This window comes from Globicephala melas, chromosome 11 (genome assembly GCF_963455315.2).
Source record: "Globicephala melas chromosome 11, mGloMel1.2, whole genome shotgun sequence".
NCBI lineage: Eukaryota > Metazoa > Chordata > Mammalia > Artiodactyla > Delphinidae > Globicephala > Globicephala melas.
This window is the reverse complement of record NC_083324.2, coordinates 5,758,151-5,777,920: the sequence shown is the minus strand read 5'-3', so window position 1 is coordinate 5,777,920 and position 19,770 is coordinate 5,758,151. Positions and strand designations below refer to the sequence as shown.

The window sequence follows — 19,770 nt, the reverse complement described above, 5'->3', positions numbered from 1 at the left end:
ATATTTACCATTTTAGAGCTGTTGATTCCTTCTTATGACTGTATACTTCCATATCAGATCACTTACCTTTCAACCTGAAAAACAGCCTATAATGTATTCGTCATAGTAAATATCCTGTAGTATTACTTGTAGAGCAGTTCTCTGTAAGAAATGATGAATACTCTGTTTTTGTTTTTCTGAGAGCATCTTTACTTTGCATTCCTTTTTAAAGGTCATGTTCCTTGGGTATAGAATTTTGGGCTGACTTTTTTTTCTTTCAGAACTTTTCAAATCTTTTGCCTTATGTCATTTCTCTTAAGAAATATTTTTCTGTATTATTGTTTCCCAAAAGGTAATGTCCTTTTTTTTCCATTGGCTACTTTTAAGACTTTATCTTTACTTTTTATCATTTAGTAGTGTACCTGGATTTGCTTCTCTTTATATTTATCTTACCTGAGAATCACTGAGCTTGAATCTGTGGGGCAGATACGTTTCCTCAGGCTTGGAATATTATTTGCCATTATTTTTTCAAATTTGGTTTCTTTCCCATTCTCTCTTTTTCCTGTATAGGAGTCTAATTACATGCATGTTAGATCATTTGACCATGTCTCAAATCTGTATTACTTTCTTTTTTTAATGGTTGACATTTTATTGTGGCTTATTCAAATATAATATGTTCAGAAACCATTACAATATTATATCAGTATAGTATTAAAACAAGTCAATTTGAAAAATTCTTAGCAAAACATAATTCATTTTTTGTATCACTTAATTTGTTATTTCAGGTGTTATCCAATGAAAAGTAGATGTCACTAATTGAATTTATTATCACTGTTGCATTTTGATCAGTTTCATATTGTTCTGGCTTTGAATAGTGTATAATTTCCATATTATAGCATAAGTAGCTATTTGCTTGAAAGACAATAATGAATAGACAGAGATTTTTCTTTTCATTTAAACAGATTATAACATACAATGAATATTACAGAATTCAAAAATAAAGTTTTCTAGTTGAAGTGTAGCTGACTTACAATATTATATTTATTTCAGGTGTACAACATATTGATTGCACACCACACAAAGTTATTACAGTATTACTGACTATTTTCCCTGTGCTGTACTTTACATCCTCATGACTTATTTTTTTTTATAACTGATAGTTTGTACCTCTTTTTTTTTTTTTTTTTTTTTTTTTTTGCGGTATGTGGGCCTCTCACTGTTGTGGACTCTCCCGTTGTGGAGCACAGGCTCTGAGCGCGCAGCCTCAACGGCCATGGCTCACGGGCCCAGCCATTCCATGACATGTGGGATCTTCCCGAACCGGGGCACAAACCCGTGTCCCCTGCATCGGCAGGCGGACTCTCAACCACTGCGCCACCAGGGAAGCCCCTACTTTGTACCTCTTAATCCCCTTCACTTATTTTTTTCTGTTTTCCCACCCCCTCACTTCTGGCAACCACTAGGTTGTTCTCTGTATCTATGAGTCTATTTTTGTTTTATTTTATTTTTTTCAGATTCCACACATAAGTCAAAACATACAGTATTTGTCGTCCTTTCTGAATTGTTTTACTTAGCCTAATATCCTCTAAGTCTATCCATGTCACAAATGGCAAGATTTCATTCTTTTTTTATCCCTGAGAAATACTCTATTGTGTGTGTGTGTGTATATGTATGTATGTATACACAAACACATACATACATACCACATCTTTGTCCATTCATCTGCTGATGGACACTTTGGTTGCTTCCATATCTTGGCTATTGTAATTAATGCTGCAGTGAACATAGGGATTACATATATTTCTGTAAATTACTGTTTTTGTTTCCTTTGGATAAATATCCGGAAGTGAGATTTCTGGATTGGATGGTAGTTCTATTTTTAATTTTTTGAGGAACCTCCATACTGTTTTCCATAGTGGCTGTATCAATTTACATTCCCAGTAACAGTGCACAAGGGTTTCCACTTCACTACTTTCTCAGCAACACTTGTTATTTCTTGTCTTTTTGATAGCCATTCTAACTGGCGTGAGGTGATACCTCATTGTGGTTTTGATTTGCATTTCCCTGATGATTAGTGATGTTGAGAATCTTTTCTTGTGCCTGTTGGCCAACTGTATGTCTTCTTTGGAAAATGGTCTATTCAGGTCCTCTTCCCATTTTTTAATCAGGTAAATTGTGTTCTTTTTATTGTGTTGTATGAGTTATTTATATATTCTGGATATTAACCCGTTATTGGACATCTTCTTTGCAAATATTTTCTTCTATTCAGTAGGTTACCTTTTTGTTTTGTTGATGGTTTCTTTTGCTGTGAAAAAGCTTTTTAGTTTTCTGTGGTCCTATTTCTTTATTTTTTATGCCTGAGGAGATAGATTCAGAAATATATTGCTAAGACCAGTGTCAAAGAGCATACTGCCTGTTTTCTTCTAGGAGTTTTATCGTTTCAGGTTTTACCTTTAAGTCTTTAATCCGTTTTGACTTTATTTTTTGTGTGGTATAAGCAGATGGTATAGTTTTATTCTTTTTCATGTAGCTGTTCAGTTTTCCCAGCATCATGTATTGAAGAAACTTTCCTTTCCCCATTGTCTGTTCTTGCCTCCTTTGTTGTAGATTAATTGACCGTATGTGTGTGGGTTTATTTCTGGGCTCCTTATTCTGTTCCATTGATCTTTATGTCTGTTTTCGTGCCAGTACCATACTGTTTTGATTACTGTAACTTTGTAGTATAGTTTGAAGTCAGGGCATGTGAAACTTCCAGTTTTGTTCTTCTTTCTCAAGATTGCTTTAGCTATTTGGGGTCTTTTGTAGTTCTATACAAATTTTTGGATTATTTGTTCTAGTTCTGTGAAGAATACCATGAGTATTTTGATAGGGGCTACATTGAATCTGTAGATTTCTTTAGGTAGTATGGTCATTTTTACAATATTAATTCTTCCAATCCATGAGCATGGTGTTTCTTTCCATTTATTTGTGATATCTTCAGTTTCGTTCATCAGTGTCTTACAGTTTTCAGAGTATAGGTTTTTCTTTTAGATGTAATTGTAATTCTGTTTCTTTTCCTCTGTGCTTTATTTTGCATATTTAATATTGAGTTATCTACTGGCTCACTAATCTTGTCTACTTCTGTATCCAGTCCACTTTTAATGCAGCCAATGAGTTCTTTATTTCAGTTGTTGTCTTTGGAAGTTCTGGAAAGTGTTTTTGGATTTTTTTTTGGTAAATTTTAAGTTCAAATATTCTATCTTTTTATCCAGCTTTTCTATCTTTTTTTAATATACTAGTTATGTTATTTTGAACTCCTTGCCTGCTAAATCTAATATCTGGATTACCTCTGATCTATTTCTAGTCACCATTTTATCTTTTGATAATTGGGTCATTTTTTATAATTTTTTTGCACAGGGCTATATTTAATAATTTTTTATTGTATCCCGTACACTGTGAATGATAGATTTGCCCTACATTATGTTATAGTATTCTAGGGTGTTTAAATTTGTTCAGTCAGCTAAGTTACTAGAAGTTCACTTTGGTTCCGCTAAGGTCTGCTTTGGGCTTCTAGGGAAGATCTATTTTAGTGTTCCGCTTAAATCCTAAGTATGGTTGATAATCTTGGAGGAGGTCTTTCTGAGTTGTAAATAAATGTTTGGTGTATTCACCTATGTCTTCCACTGTGACTTGGGGCAAAATCCAACATCTCTCCAGTATGTTTAACATCTGGCATTTTCACTCTGTCTCAGCTTCAGTGTCCGAGATTTCTTCCAAACTTTTAGAAGTCTCACTCTTTACTCTGCAGCCCAAGAGTTAGCCAGGGATCCAAGGGCAATTTCCATGTAGGTTTCCGGGTTCCCTTTCTAAGTTATACCCATCCCTGCTACCTGCTCCCCAAATCCCAGCAGCATCAAAGTTTGATTTTTGCCTTGTCTCTCTATCAAAACCATTGCTCTCTGCTTGAGTTCCTGTACTGGTTGCTCTCTGAGCCTGGTAACAGTTATTATATGTATCTGTTGTTTTTATTATTGTTTATGGCAAGAAAGTAAGTCTGATACCATCTACTTTATTATAGTCAGAGCTGGAAGTCAGCATTTTGCTATCTTGGTTTCAGGTACATTTCTTTATACTCATTTTAAAAGGCATAATTTGTGGATTATTTTTATTTTGATTTAAATTTACTTCATGGTAATTTTGTTATTTAGTAATGTTTCCCATTATCATTTAGATGGAAAATGATTATTTTTTATAATGTAGAAAGGTTTAACTTGGCCTATTCAGCTTTGTTGCTCACTATATTAAGAGATAGCTTCTTTGGTGTTTGCTTGGTTTGAAATTGTCTAGTGTTGAGAGTCCACTCTGGCTTGACCTAATTTTCCTGGTAAGCATAGTCCTAGTAACAGCACATCTTGGCAAAACTGACCGGTTGTCTTGGGCAGCTCTCAAAATGGCAGCTGCTAGAGTTTGATTCCTTTGGCCTTAAGTTTTATCTCCTCTGAAAGTTCAGCCGCTTTGGGGAAGATTGACAGAGTAGGCTGTATTAGTCATTCACATGAGAACAGTTTATCAGATCCTTTCTTGCGGAGCTAGTTTAATAATAGGTGGGGAGAAGCTTTTGTGGTTACTTCTTAGTGTCTGAGGCAGTGAAAAGGGCCATAAAAGGTGGGAAAATGTACATAAAGTGGAAGGAACTATAAAGATAAGACTTTATCATTGTTCTGATCCTCCCCAAGGAGCTAGGTTTCTTTTATCTGTTTCCTCAAGAAATTCTTAGTGCATTGTGAAAAGTACTTTAGTAATAAAGCGAAGTCTAAAATGATACAAATAGGCTGATAATATAGAGTAGGATCTAAAATGATAAAGGTAGCCTGGAAGGACACCAGAAATCAATAACACTGTTTTCTCCCTGAGCGGTATCTTGGGTGGCTGGCTGGTCATTAAGGATGGGAGGGAGACATAATTATATATGCTTTTTTCCTTCTGAAACTTGAACCATGTGAATACTCAAAAAAAGTTGATTAAGCATATTTATTTATTTATTATTTCTCCTGTAATGTCCTAAAATCACAGTAAAGAGAATATTTTTTAAAACCTTCAAAGATAGTAAGAATGGGAGAGCAAATAACAACAAAAAATTTGGAATCTGGAAAGGTGGTGCTGTGGACTGAATGTCCCCCCAGAATTGATACGTTGTAACCCAGTCCCCAGTGTGATAGTATTTGAAGGTGGGGCCTTTGGGAGGAGATTAGGTCATGAGGGTGGGGCTTTCATGAATGGGATTAGCCCCTTCTAAAAGAGACCCTAGAGGGCTCCCTTGCCCCTTCTACCTTGTGAGGACAAAGTGAGAAGAGGGCCTTCAGTAAACTAGGAAGTAGGCCATCACCAGACACCAAATCTGCTGGTACCTTGATCTTGGATTTCTCAGCCTCCAGGTCTTTGAGAAATAAAAGTTTGTTGGTTAAGCCACCAAATCTATAGTATCTTTGCTATAGCAGCCTGAACTGACCAAGACAAATGGACAACAAGAAGGTTAAATTCTAAGCCAGCCAGTAGAGAAAGCCAATATTTTCCTTAGAACCACCTGAAGACTTGGGAATTGGGGACAGTAGATACATCTGAAAATGGGAAGTAAATATGAGACTTAAAACGGGAGGGTTAGTTGAAAGTCTGTCTGTAAGAAGCAATTAGATCCCCACCCTAGCTTTGCACAACTTTGGTTAAGAAACTGAAATTTTACTTTCTGGTCAGAGTAAAACAGGGTTTCTAGACTAGGACACATCAGCCAAAGTTGAAAATAGGATGTATCACTGAAAACATGGGATTAAATGAATGTTTACGTATCAAATACAGAGAAATCAGACCTTCTCCTCATCCTGGGCTCCCACAACACAGGTCCTCCAGCTTAAATACCTTCCAGATGGGAGAGTGGATGATCCTCCTCCTGGGAATCTGACCAACCCTAAAGAGAAAAACGTCAGGAGCTCTGAAATGACAGCTCAGCCAGACGGCCCCACAGTGAGGTCCACGGGGGACCTAAAATCAAGTACCTCCTTGAATAGAAGCAGAAACCAAGAATTACTTGACATCTGAGTTGAAAGACAGAGACTAAACTAAATTTGAAGGAAATAGATTATGCCAGGAGATGAAAATTCCATGTATTCCTAAAAGTTCCACCATCATTTAGGTTCTCAGTGAGATAAGAGAGATATTATATTCATGAAACAAGAGTAAAAGGCTATAAAAATGGATATTCAGATAATTAAAAAGAGCTCTCAGAAATTAAAAATATAAGTTTAAAATTCAATAGAAGAATTTGACAATGAAATTCAGAATATCTTTCAGAAATTAAAACAAAAGGACAGAGAAATGGAAGATAGGGGAGAAAAGATAAGCAAATTAGTGGGTCAGGCTAGGAGTGCCAACATCCAAATAATATAGGTTCCAGAAAGAAAGAGGAAACAGACCAGAAAAAATAAAGAAGGAATTAAATAAAATTTCTGAAAATTGAGAAATACAGTTTCTAGATTGGAAGAGCCTACTGACTGCCCAGAACAGAGAATAACAATAGGCTTAACACCAAGGCCCATCACAGTGAAATTTCAGAACACTGGGGTCAAAAAATACCTACAGCTTAAAGAAAGAAAAGGTCATATATAAAGAATTTTTAAAATCTGATTAGTTTTTTCCTTCTCAGTAACTACATTGGAAACCAGAGATCAATGGAACAGTGCTTTCAAACCATGAAGGAAAATTATTTCTAATCTACAATTTTATATCCAGCCAAATTGTTAATTGAGTGTGAAGGTAAAGATATTTTCAAATATGTAAGATCTCAAAAAATTTACCTTCTGTTCACCCTTTCTGAGGAAACCACTGAAGGATGAACTCCAGAAGAACAAAAGAGTAAACCAAGGAAGAGGAAGACATGGAATGCAGGAAGTGGGGAATGGTACCCAGGAGAGACTCAAAGGAACCCTCAGAATAATGGTGAAGGGAAAGCTCAGGGTTACAGTTGTGCCTGAAGCACTAAGGGCAACTAGAACAGATTGGATTAGGCCGTAAGTCTCTAGCACAGATTTTGTTAAGGAAATGAAATTGCTTGAATACCTAATGTGTCTGAGCATATAGTTAGGAGATTTAGATAATTGCAGAAAGTTTAGGATTAAATTACGGGAAAGTGCTTAGGAACGAAGTAAAACAAACAAAAAAAGGCAATTGTTAACTCCAGAGAAAGCAATGTTGTAGAAGGGGAAAAAAAGTAATCCTAGCATATTACACAGTTCACCTAAATATAGCGATTAGACTTTGATCTAATCGGAATTATAATATGTAAGGATGAGAGGATAGGAAGGTAAGAATTTGTGATCACAGGGGTAAGGGCGTGCTTAACAGTGGAAGAGAGCTAAATCCTCACTTACCAAAAAGAGAAATAGACATATAATGCTTAAACCTGAAAAAAAAAAAAAAAAGTCAAGAAGTAACAATACAGACATTAAAGATTTTGTACCCAATTCCAATGTGGGGTGATGGTTTCCCCACACTAAGCAGTTCTCCAGCACCAGCTGGGTGTCCTACAATTCAACTCAATTCTGACACTGTTTACACAGGTTAAGGGCTCAGTCCCATAAGACTGCCCCCTGCTTCAGATGCCAATCACAAGTCCAGGTTGTTACGTGTACTTCTGACTGACTGGCTCTACATCAGAGGTTCCCACAAGCCCCTCCTTGGTTTCAGTTAATTTGCTAGAGCAGCTCACAGGACTCAAGAAACCAACTTACTAGGTTACCAGTTTATTACAAAGGATATTAAAGGATATGAATCAAGAGCCAGAAGAATAGATACATAGAACGAGGTTCTAAACAAAGGAGCTTCTGTCCTTGTGGAGTATGGGGCCTGGCATGCTGGCACGTGGAAGCAATCTAGTTTACCAACCATGGAAGCTCTCTGAGCCCCCTCGTCCTGGGTTTTTATGGAGGCTTCATTACATAGGCATGATTGATTAAATCATTAGCCATTGGTAAAGGATTCAGCCTCCAGCCGCTCCTCCCCTCCCTGGAAATCAGGGGGTGGAACTGAAGATTACAGTCCTCTATTCAGGGTTAGTTCCCCTGGCAACCAGTCCCCTGCCCCATCTTTAGGAGATTTCCACAAGTCACCTTATTAACATGAACCCAGAATTCTCTGGCTGTCCCGTGGTTAAGACTCGGTGCTTTCACTGTGGTACCCTGGGCTCAATCCCCAGTGGGGGAACTAAGATTTCCCAGGCTGCGCAGCGTGGCCAAGAAATAAATTAAAACAGAACAAAACATGAACCCAGTTATGGTGGAAAGGGACTTGACACCCATTTCACCTTTATGATTCTGAAGAGTTTTCAGGAACTGAGGACAAGAGACCAAATATTATAAGAAAAGATGCTCCCATTGCTCTTATCACTCAGGAAATTCCAAGGTTTTTGGGAGCTGTGAGCCAAGAACCATGGATGAAGACCAAATATGTATGAGAAATATATTTCAGTCATTGGAGTGACCAAATATATATATTTCTTATGGCACAATATTGTAGACATATTATTTTAACACAGAGGTTAACACTTGAATGGCATCAGGTAACTCACCATGGGGAGTAGAAGGTGGAGGCCTGCTATTTTTCGTAGCACGTCTTGGAATTATTTGGCTTTTTAAACTTTGCTCATATATAACTTAGAATCAAATGAAAACTTTTTTAAAAGAACAAAACAAAATGGAAGAAGTGATAATGAGAATGGACAGAGTGGGTTTTTGAAGGATAAGTAGGAGTTCTGTGGGCCTAGGGCACAGAAGGGTGTGCTGGCAAATAGAACCAAGACTGGCAGCAAGCAGGGTGGGTGTTGTCTGGCCTCCACATGGAAGCTTGAGATGTGGGGTGTAGTCACACCTCAGTATTGGCTTTTCTCCTTTTGACGTCTAGGTTGTTTAGAATTTAAGACATGGCCCTTTTGTTAACTGATAAAATTATAATGTATTACTATGTTTGGTTGTTGTTCTAAAATAATAGTGTTCTTTGAACTAATTTCAAAGGGAGGAAAATGAGCTGTCATTGAAATGACTTGCAGTAAGTTTTGCTGAAAAGACCGTGTCATTTGCAAGTCCTTACCTGGACTTGAGGAAGAGTGTTTTAGTCACCATTCCCAGCACTCAGAAGTCCTCATAAGACAATAGACGCCAAAGGAAATGGGCACTTTGCCAGGAATTTGGGAAATTCAGATGCCTGCAGTATCCCACAGCCCACAGGGCCAGAAAAAGGACTTGACAGCTGTGTGTGCCCTAGAGGCCAGTGGGCATCTAGGAGAGGGGTGGGGTGGCTAAGTGCTGGCTGTAGGTCTTTTGCAGCTGCTGGGTCACTGCTGACTGCCGACTGCCGACCTCCATCCAGAGACATTTGAAAGGCTAGAAAGCACAAGGTGTGGTCGTAAGATCTGGAGTTGACTTTTGGCTCTACCGTCTTTGTAACTTCAACAAAGTTGCCTAACCTCTTTGAGAGTAAGACAGGTGCAGTAATAAGCCCAGGGTGATTAGAGGCAGCAGGTAAAGTAATGTGCACGGGAATGCTTTGTAAATAGAAATTTCCTGTCCTAAATCTTGCTTTCGGTTAATGAGTTTCTTTACCTGTTGTATCTACAAATGTGCCTTCTATCCCTAGTATATTTATTATTATTGACTCCAGGTATTAGTTAAGGTGTAGTTGACTTCCGTATTAGTTAAGGTATAGGTTAAAGTACTGTAACAGAGAGACCCCAAAATATGGCAGTTCAAACCAGACAGAAATGTGTTTCTCTCTCATATAACAGTCTAGAGCTGTGTTACCCAGCATGGTAGCCCGTAGCAGTCTAGAGCTGTGTTACCCAACATGTGGCTGTTTGCATTTAAATGAATTAAAATTAAATAAAATTAAAAATGTAGTTCCTCAGTTGTACTGGCCTCATTTCACCTCTGCAGTCCTCCGCTCTACCAGCTGAGGTATCAAAGGGTGCATTGTAGTGGCCTTATTTCAGATGCTCAGTAGCCACTTGACTGAGGCTGTTGTATTGAAAGGCACATCTAGAACATTTCCGTCGTCACAGAAAGTTCTGCTGGGCAGCCCTGCTCTAGAGGAGTGGTCCAGAACTTGAAGGGTGGCTCTGCTGTACAAGGTCATCCACGGACCTGAGTTCCTTAAATATTACTGCTCTGCCACTCCCTAGGTAAGGCTTCATAATATTTTTTGTGTGTGCGATGGATCCCTTTGGCAGTGTGACAAAGCCTACAGACCACTTCACAGGGTAATATTTTTTTTGAGTGATATTTTTAAATGTGTAAGATAAAATTCATAGAATTACAAAGGAAAGTAATTACGTTGAAATACAATTATCAAGGTAATGAAAAATGAAACAAGCTCGTAATGTAGTAACATATGCTTTGTTAATACATCAAATAATGATCTAGGGGCAAGTATAATGACTACTATAATTTCAAAATATTGATGAGTGGACTTCCCTGGTGGTGCAGTGATTAAGAATCCGCCTGCCAATGCAGGGGACACGGGTTCCAGCCCTGGTCCAGGAAGATCCCACATGCTGCGGAGCAACTAAGCCCGTGTGCCACAACTACTGAGCGTGTGCTGTAGAGCCCGCGAGCCACAACTACTGAAGCCCACGAGCCTAGAACCCATGCTCCGCAAGAAGAGAAGCCACAGCAATGAGAAACCCGCGCACTGCAATGAAGAGTAGCCCCCACTCGCCGCAACTAGAGAAAGCCCGTGTGCAGCAACGAAGACCCAACGTAGCCAAAAATAAATAAATAAATTTATTTAAAACAATAAAAAAATATTGACGAGTTCATATAATATTTCAAGATAATCCATAACAAATATCATGTGGTATGAGAATATTTGTAAATGCCTGTTGCTGACAGAGTCTTGGATACTGCTAATATACTATAATTTTTTCCCTACCTGATAACTGAAGGAAATGCTAAATTTCAAATAGAAGTTAGTGAAAATAAAGTTGTATAGCTTTTTTCCCCATCCAAGTTTATAGGCCAACGATTCTATGGACCCCTTTGCAGTCTCTGGACTTCAGGATTAAGAAACCCTGCTGGGTGTTGTCAAAGCTGGCTTGGCAATGCCAAGTCCACCCTCTGGAAAGGGGGAAAGAGAGGAAGTTGAGGGCAAACGATTTCCCTTTTAAAGGGCATGACCTGAAAGTTGCTTGCCTCCCATTGGCCGGCAGTTAGTCACATGACCATCAGTACTGTAAGGCAGGTTGGGAAATGTAGTCTCCAGGGCAGCCCTGTATCTTGCTAGTAAAAAACTGGGAGGAGGGCATCCCTGGTGGCGCAGTGGTTGAGAGTCCGCCTGCCGATGCAGGGGATACGGGTTCGTGCCCCGGTCCGGGAAGATCCCACATGCCGCGGAGCGGCTGGGCCCGTGAGCCATGGCCGCTGAGCCTGCGCGTCCGGAGCCTGTGCTCCGCAACGGGAGAGGCCACAGCAGTGAGAGGCCCGCGTACCGCAAAAACAAAACAAAACAAAACTGGGAGGAATTCTATCAGTTAAAGGAAGAAGGAAAGAATGGATATTAGGATAACCAGCAGTCTCTGCCATAGCTTTGTTCATAATTATGAAACAAAGTATTTTTTCAAAAAATGCACTGCTTATTTCGTGCACTTTCAGGGCTAAGTCAAAAATGCCAGGAGAAGTTTCACTTCTACTAGCTGTTGACAGGCCCCCAGTGTGGTACCAGTTCCTGGGCCATGCAGTGTCTAAGGGATATAGCACGTTTTGAGCTAATGTCCCCCAATTCTGTGCCTATAGTTGCTGGCAACATTGTCATTAGCACAGAGATACCATTTTTATCAGTGCCAGAAGTGTGTCGTCCCTTGTTTAAACTCAGTATGCCCTGATCTGCACTTACGGAACTAATAACAAATTAGGTGTCTGTTCCTGTCACCAATGACCAGTATTCTGTGTGCAAGAGAACATCAAGTAGAAGGAGGCAGGCCTTTTCCAAACAAACAGATCCCTGAACAAATGCCCTTTAAAGTTTAAAATAACAACCCCTTGGGTTGTACGGCCTTTAACTTCTCAGAGAGCTTTAAGTACCTTAACTCTTCTTATCTGTAAAGTGCCCAGATCATGGTTTTTTTTCCTTTTCTTATTTTTCAAGTTAGTTAAATAAATAGCAGTTATGACACAGTAGCACATGGCCAGCAGCTTTTAACTTGTAAACGGAGGGTTTGAAAAGGCATAGTTAGAGGCCAGCTTGGTCTGGCTCCTCCTGGCAGGAAGGAGGCAGAGCTGTTCCAAGACCAGATAGCACTTAGAGGGCCAGGCGACCCCTTGCACACTGCTCGTCCCCATACAGGGGGATGTTTTTCTGATGGAACATGACTGTTCAGTGCCATTTTCTTTAAGGTCCCAGATTGTGAGCTCCCAAGGGGCAGGCGCTGGAGCCGTCGGAGCCCTCACAAAGCCTGGTGCAAACTCTTGTGTGTCACAGGCGCTAGGCATATGTTTGCTGGCAAATCGTTCGTATTTTCTGAGCATTTATAATGGCCTTTTAAGTAAGTGCCATTTTAAAGTTTGGTGAATGAAGAGTGGTTTTTGTTTAGTCTTAGGGTCATCATTGTTTTGTTGTGTTTGTTCGGCCACCCCGACCCTAATCCATCTCTGGTTTTAAAATGTGATTCACTAGGAAAATATGACTCCGTTAATTGAATTCATTTTAGAGCCAACTTTTCAGGAACCTATCTATTTATGTAAAGTGAGATCCACTTGCAAGTGCACCTTTTGGTGCCAGCGCTCAAATTTTCCCTGACTTAGTTGCTCCCGTGGTGTTTCAAATATCTTCCCGTAAATCAGGCAGCCAGCACCCCATACTTGTGAGGATTATTTACTGGGTCTTGTGATTCAGCCCAGGATCCTGATAGTGACCTTGGATTGGTGATATAAATAGACTAGGATTTGCCAATGGCTATTTTTATAAAGGAAGCTTTCTAAGTTGATTTCTTTGAACCCAGAATGACTTCCTCCCTCTGGCTTCCCCTGTTTTCCTCCACGGCTGGGGAGATCCTCTCTTCATTCTTCCTGCCTATCTTTCCCCTCCCCCAGCCAGCTGGTGTCTGCAGAAATCAGAAGGAAGGTACGTGCCTGACACAGAGCTGCCTGAAATTGAATATCTTCACCTCCTTTCAGGATCATCTTTCTTTTATCCGGCCCAAGAATGGCACCTGCCCCGCCCATCAGGCCACAGGATCTCTGGGACTGGATGCCTTGTCTGAAATAAATATCCACCGGCTCTCAAGCAGAACAATTCCCTACTTCGTATCTGAACATATATTTTACAATATTACCTCTTGTTTGTCTTTGCAGGTTTGCCCCTGCCCCAAGTTTTTAAAAAAGATCCTAAGTAGAGTTACTGCTAATGAACCAAACTGCCTCCCTTGAGGTCCCCTACTTTTCCCTACCCCAGCCAGCCTCCCTGTGTTCAGCCTTGCATGCCCACCCCAAGTGACGCAGAGGCAGTGGTGCCTGGTCAGGCCTTCCCAGAGGACATCTTTGCCCCACTGAGCCTCCAAAGCTCTCTTCCCTCCTTAAGGGGGCCTCCGCCCTGCCCATATCCACCATAGTAAGTGTGCTGTCAGCTGGAGAAGCTTGCTGTTCTTTGCATCCTTTTCCCAGGTTTTCATGCTGAAAACAGCACATTCTCAACATGAAACAAAAATTGATTCTGCTCTCTTTTTCACCTTGTGTTTTTGACCATGCTGTTCTTGGCAGTCAAACTTCCAGGCTTGGGGGTAGAATTGATAGCTTAAAGTGTAAATGTTAACTTGGTTGGCAAAATGCCATTTGGAATCTTAGCTCCCTTGGATAATTTACCAGCATGTGTGGCTTCACCCACCCAGTGGCCTTGAGTGTCTTCTTAACTTTACAACTGGCTTGCCTCTTGGAGCTCCCCCACCCTTCCACCCGCCAGCCAGCCCTGAGTGTTGGACCCCTTCTCCCTTCCTGGGCCAAGTGCTGGAAGTAGAGAGACTGTTTTCGATTTCTGAGTTCCACCAGAAGCTCAGAGTCTGGTGCTGTGGTCTCGCCAGAGGGACCACAAAACCAGGTCACCAATGATGCTCTGAGCTTTGGTTCTGCCTTGGCATAGGATTAATGTTCCATCTCAGAATAACTATGAAGATCAAATGAAATAATGTATTAATGCTTGAAATGCCTTATGAAAGGTAGAGAGCATAACAACAGCAAGAATAAATATAGTAGCTACTGTTTTATACGTATCTGTTGTGTCCCAAGTACTGTGTTTAGTGCTTCACGGGATCCATCTCATTTAATTTAATCTTGACAACTATTTTTTAAAAGTATTAGTATGCCGGGTTTTTTTGGTTGTTCTTTTGGTTTTTTTATTTGGTTGTGCTGGGTGTTAGTAAGGCAGGCTCCTTAGTTGCAGCACATGGGCTCCTTAGTTGCGGCAGGCAGGCTCCTTAGTTGTGGCATGCAAACTCTTAGTAACAGCATGCAAGTGGGATCTAGTTCCCTGACCAGGGTTCGAACCTGGGCCCCCTGCATTGGTAGTGCAGAGTTTTATCCATTCCGCCACCAGGGAAGTCCCAGTATGCCCGTTTTATAGAAAGGAAAGTGAAGCTCGAAAAGATGAAGTTACTGGTCAGGATCCCATACCTCGGGAAAGTGATAGAATCAAAATTTGAGTCTGGCCAATTTACGGCCCGTGCTTTCAGCTATTAAGTAGAATTTTCCCCTCCCCATTTCAGGATTGGTAAGAGAAGCATAATTAACTTTCAAGATGGGCATTTATAGTTCTTTTCCTTGGGATACCTATTTTACCTTCCATTTTCAGATCAACAAGCAGTTTCTTGTGCTCAGCCCTTAATCCCTTCAGCAGAAGGAACTCAGTGATTTTCCCACTGGGAGAGGGAGGCTTGGGACGTGGCTGCTTGTTCCAGGAGACGCTGCCCACTCGTCGCCCACACTGAACCTCCCAGTGCACTGACCATACCTCAGCCAACGCAACGATGGTTCTTGTGTAAGCCGCTAGCTGTCAAAATGACTAAGGCTCAGAAAGTGCCACTGCATTTCTGTTCCCGGGGTGGGGGATGGGCAATGGACCTAGGAGGGCATTTAGAACCACTCTGCTTTTAAGACCCTTGGGGCAGGTGTGAGTTCATCAAGCTCCTGGCAGAGCTCGTGGCCAGCCACACGGAGAGTCAGACACAGAGCCCCCATCCTACAGAAAAGGCGGAACAGGCACTGTGACTCATCAGTGTGTGTATATTCGGCAGTAAAGGACAAGGTGCATCAACGGAGAATTCCGAGAGGGGAGAGATGCGTACAGGCTCTTGGGACGCCCCCATGAAAGAGCATTTGATCTGGCGCTGGCGTGTATGGGTAGAATTGTGAGGAGAGAAGGATATTCCCAGTGAGAGAAACAGCCAAGTGTCTCTGGTCAATGTTCCTGAGAGGACTTGATAGAATTTGCATTTTAATCTTAATTCAAGAAAAGGCACGTGATAAAACTTGCCACTTTGCAGAGTGTTCATGTCTTAGGTGAGACACGGTGCAATTTTCTTCAGTGTCTTAACTGAATAGTTGTTGGAGGGAAGTGAAAGTGAGCAAGGTTGTGGTGGCGGTGGTTACATAGACACGTGTGTGTTAAAGCTCATAGAGTTATTCACCAGAAAATCAGGGTTTTTACCATATGTAAGTTTTAAAAATAAATATTTCTTTAAAGTGTGAAAGATGGATCCTTCCCCTCAAAGAGCTTACAGCTTCACGCGAGATCAGGTGGTCACCTGTCTTGCATAGTTAAATACGGTCTCTGCCACGAGAGAGGTTGAACAAAAGAATGTTGGGGAGTGTTGGAGCCAGTGTGGAGCACTGCTGTCTGCGGGAAACCTCACCTGTCCTGACGGCTGGGTGGCCTGTGCGGTGTGCTCTTAGAGTGGAGAGTGGTCAGAATAGAGGCGCGGGAGCAGGGGCATGTCTTGGGACAGCTCACGTTTCCTCACCAAGTAAGATATATAGATGGCAGATAAGCACATGAAAAGATGTTCTGCATCATCTGTCATTGGAGAATTCTAACTTATAGCAATAATGAGATACTATCACAGACCCATTAGAATGGCCCAAATCCAAAACACTGACAACACCAAATGTTGGCAAGGATGTGGAGTAACAGGAACATTCATTGCTGGTGGGAATGCAAAATGGTGCAGCCAGTTTGGAAGACAGTTTGGTGGCTTCTTACAAAACTAACATGCTCTTACCATCCATCCAGCAATCACACTCTTTGGTGTCTCCCCACATGAACTGAAAACCTATGTCCATACAAAAGCCTGCACACAGGTATTTATAGCAACTTTATTCATAACTGCCAGAACTTGGAGGCACCAAGATGTCCTTCAATAGGTGAATGGGTAAGCAAACTGTGATACATCCAGGTAATGGAATATTATTCAGTGCTAGAAAGGAATGAGCTATCAAGCCATGAAGGAAAACTTAAGTGCATGTTAGTAAGTGAAAGAAGCCAGTCTGAAAGGCTATGCACTGTATGATTCCAATGATATTACAGTCTGGAAGAGGCAAAAACATGGAGGCGTTAAAAGCTCATTGGTTGCCAAGGGCCGGGGGAGAGAGAGGATAAATAAGTCGGCAGAGCACAGAGGATTTTTAGGGCAGTGGAGGAAAAAAAGGCTCCATCCCTGTCCTTTAGGACGTCTGTCCAGCTGGGGACACAGAGGCAGTGCAGAGGGAGCGGAGGAACTGTGGATTCTTCCTCTGTTCCTAGAAGAAGTCAAAGGAGGAAACTGACCGGCCCTGGGGGCTCCCAGCGGATTCTAAAGGAAGAGGCACATCTAAGATGTGACTAGAAAGAGCGGCAAACAGAAAGAAAGCAAGAAAACCATTCTACGCCACAGAAACTGCACGTGGAAAGGCCTAGACTAGGTGAGAGAAAGGAGGACAAACCATATGTGACTCAGATGGCTCAGCAGAGCTAGGAGCCTGGGCAGGGAGGCTGAGGCCGGACGGCTGAGCCACGCAGGGCTTGGTCGGCTGCACGAGGACGTGGGAACTTCACGTGGAGAGCTGTGGACACTGGAGGGTTTTGAGCAGGGTGACATGATCAGATCGCTGCTTCAGAACGAGGGCCCCGGAGTGCAGGACAGACTGGAGATGATGCGCTGGCCCTCTTAAGAGGGACAGTGGCTTGGCTGAGAGCAGGCCGGAGGGAAGTGGAGGAAGTGAGAGGGTGTAATCTCCAGGCCCTGATGACCGGGTGGGTGGGTGGTGAGGTGGTGGGGCCTCCCTGGGCTCTGGGTCTCGCTCAGATGGCGGGTGCGGGGGGGGGCACAGAGAGGAGGATGAGCATCTGGGAGAGGAAGGTGAGGGACTAAAGCTAGCAAGGTTGATTAGAGCTGTGCTCTGACAGAGCTGAACGCCAGCACAGAGAATTTGTCTTAAAACCCACGGAAGGCACAGTCTTGCTGCAAATCACTGTTCTGTTAGCACTCTTTTCTTTGACACATCAGACTTCAACCAGAACCTGGAATATAGATGGACATCTGGGAATTGTTAGATTCCAGAATAACCATTTGACAGCCTTTGCAGTCCTAAAGTGGCCTGTACCCAAACTGACAATCGGGGGCTTGCTGAAGTGTGGAGGGAAACTCGACGTGAGCCTCAGAGCCAATGCAGTTGGTTAAAAGAGAATACCTTTTGTTGAATTCTAACAATTACTTTTTAAAATATTGAATTTAAACAGTAAGGCAAGCAATAGAAACAATCTTAATCCCTCTTGACCCCAATTTTCTCATCTGGTAAATGAAGGAAGACCTGTTGATCTCAGAGTTCCCTTCCAGCTCTGAAATTCTAGCCTAATAAAAATTTTCACCAAGATTTTTTTAAAAAGACTCATGTGAATAAATGCACAGAGTACATTGCTGTCCCTTATTGAGCTTCAAACATTTTTTAATCCAAAGTTTTAATTTTGAAACTCCAACTTGCCAGATTTCCCAGAGTATAAATCCCCTGACCAGTAAAGTGTTATTCTTTGAAAATACTGTAGCCTCGGAAGCTCTGGGTTTACAAGGCAAGGCGAGAGGAAGGAAGGGAGGAAGGCAATAAAGTTCCACATTTTCAGCAATGAATATCCTGATACTAATAGAATGCAAAGCTAACAGCTATCTTGTGTCATATAAGGAACCCGGATGCAATTATAATCTCCATTTTATTAGTGAAGAAATATATAGGTGCAGGTGATGATTTCAGACCCTGTGCTTCCTTGGCGGAATTTGTCTGGATAGTGAATCTTACTCAGATTCTGTTCTGATGCTATTCTTAGAATTGACTTGAGAAGCGGTCGCCCCCAGCTCCTTTTCTCAGAGCAGACGGCAATCTGGGGACGAGCTGTCTTACGCTCATGCTCACAGTATTGTTTGTTGTCACCACTGAAGTCAGTCGGTGAAAGGAGTTTTCCTACTTCCTGAAACATTTTTTGTTTCAACACAATTATCTTCACTTTCTCCTTCCCATCCCCACTTTCAGATAATGACACTTTTGGGGGGCATTTTAAAAGGGAAATAGTTTGGGGGCCACATTCATACAGCTTGAGGCTGTGCTGGTCTTGCAGTGAGTAAGGGGAGGAGGGAGCCTGCCAGATGCCTAAATGGCGGCTCTGTGCTTGAGGCTTCCGCACGTAAATTCATCTGATTTTCATAGGAATGTTGCTCAGCGCAATTCAGTAAACTTACCCAGGATCACACAGCTGAAAGGGGGCAGAGCTGGGACTTGAACCCACTTTGGGCAGACCCCACAACTCAGCGTGCTGCTCTACCGTGATTAGGGGACCCTGGTTAGAATCCCTCCTCCAGCAGTGTTCCGGTAGAGAACCAGCATGTCTGAAATGCCACTGTCTTCCTAGCATTTGTTTATTGAACAGACAAGTGGAGATAACGCATCCACCTCCCTCATGAGGACATTTTAAGGATTAAAGAGAGGTAATCCCTATAAGAGTTTTGGTTTATAACTGGACAGTAAACGCCTGCTCGAGGATAGTTTTTTTTGTTTGTTTTGTGGTACGCGGGCCTCCCACTGTTGTGGCCTCTCCCGTTGTGGAGCACAGGCTCCGGACGCGCAGGCTCAGTGGCCATGGCTCACGGGCCTAGCCGCTCCGCAGCATGTGGAATCTTCCCGAACCAGGGCGCGAACCCGTATCCCCTGCATCGGCAGGCGGACTCTCAACCACTGCGCCACCAGGGAAGCCTCTCAACGGTAGTTTTTATGGCTACTAACAGTGGCTTCTGTGCGAGGCTCCGGACCAGACAGGCTGGGGGAATCAGACTGAGGTGGACGCGTCCTCCCCCTGCCCTGGAAGAGCTAGCAGAGGAGGAAATGTCTCCAAAACAAATAACAAGCGAAAGCAGAACCTCAGCTCGCAGCCTCTGCGTCTCTGACTTCGCCCACTTCCCTCCCAGCAGAGGTGACGTGGACCTGACAAGCGCAGTCACGGAAATCACTCTGTGGATCTGGGCCTCGGTGTGTCAGTGACCAACAGTGTGTTTAAAAAGTCCTTAAACAGCATTTAGTGGGAGCCCTCCCCCTCCTCTGCCTCCCGTCTTCCCTGCATCTCCCACCGCACCCCACCCCCAAGAATTAGGCACAGTTGTGAGTCCTGAGGGGCGGGGTCAACATTCTGCAGGCAGGTGGGCATTTTCTAGCACTTGTGGCTGCCTTGTTCTCATAAGGGGAGGGAACTGTTGCTCCAGGCCACACCCGG

The 19,770-nt window shown here is 42.3% G+C and overlaps 1 protein-coding gene and 1 non-coding gene across 12 annotated transcripts in view; one reads left to right on the top strand and one right to left on the bottom strand.

Moving 5' to 3' along the window:
- Positions 1–19,770, top strand: part of ATG7 (autophagy related 7) — a 328,672-nt gene that overhangs the window by 272,725 nt on the left and 36,177 nt on the right. The window lies entirely within an intron of this gene.
- Positions 14,511–14,583, bottom strand: TRNAG-ACC (transfer RNA glycine (anticodon ACC)). The gene has a single exon. It is a non-coding gene; the product is annotated as a tRNA-Gly (tRNA).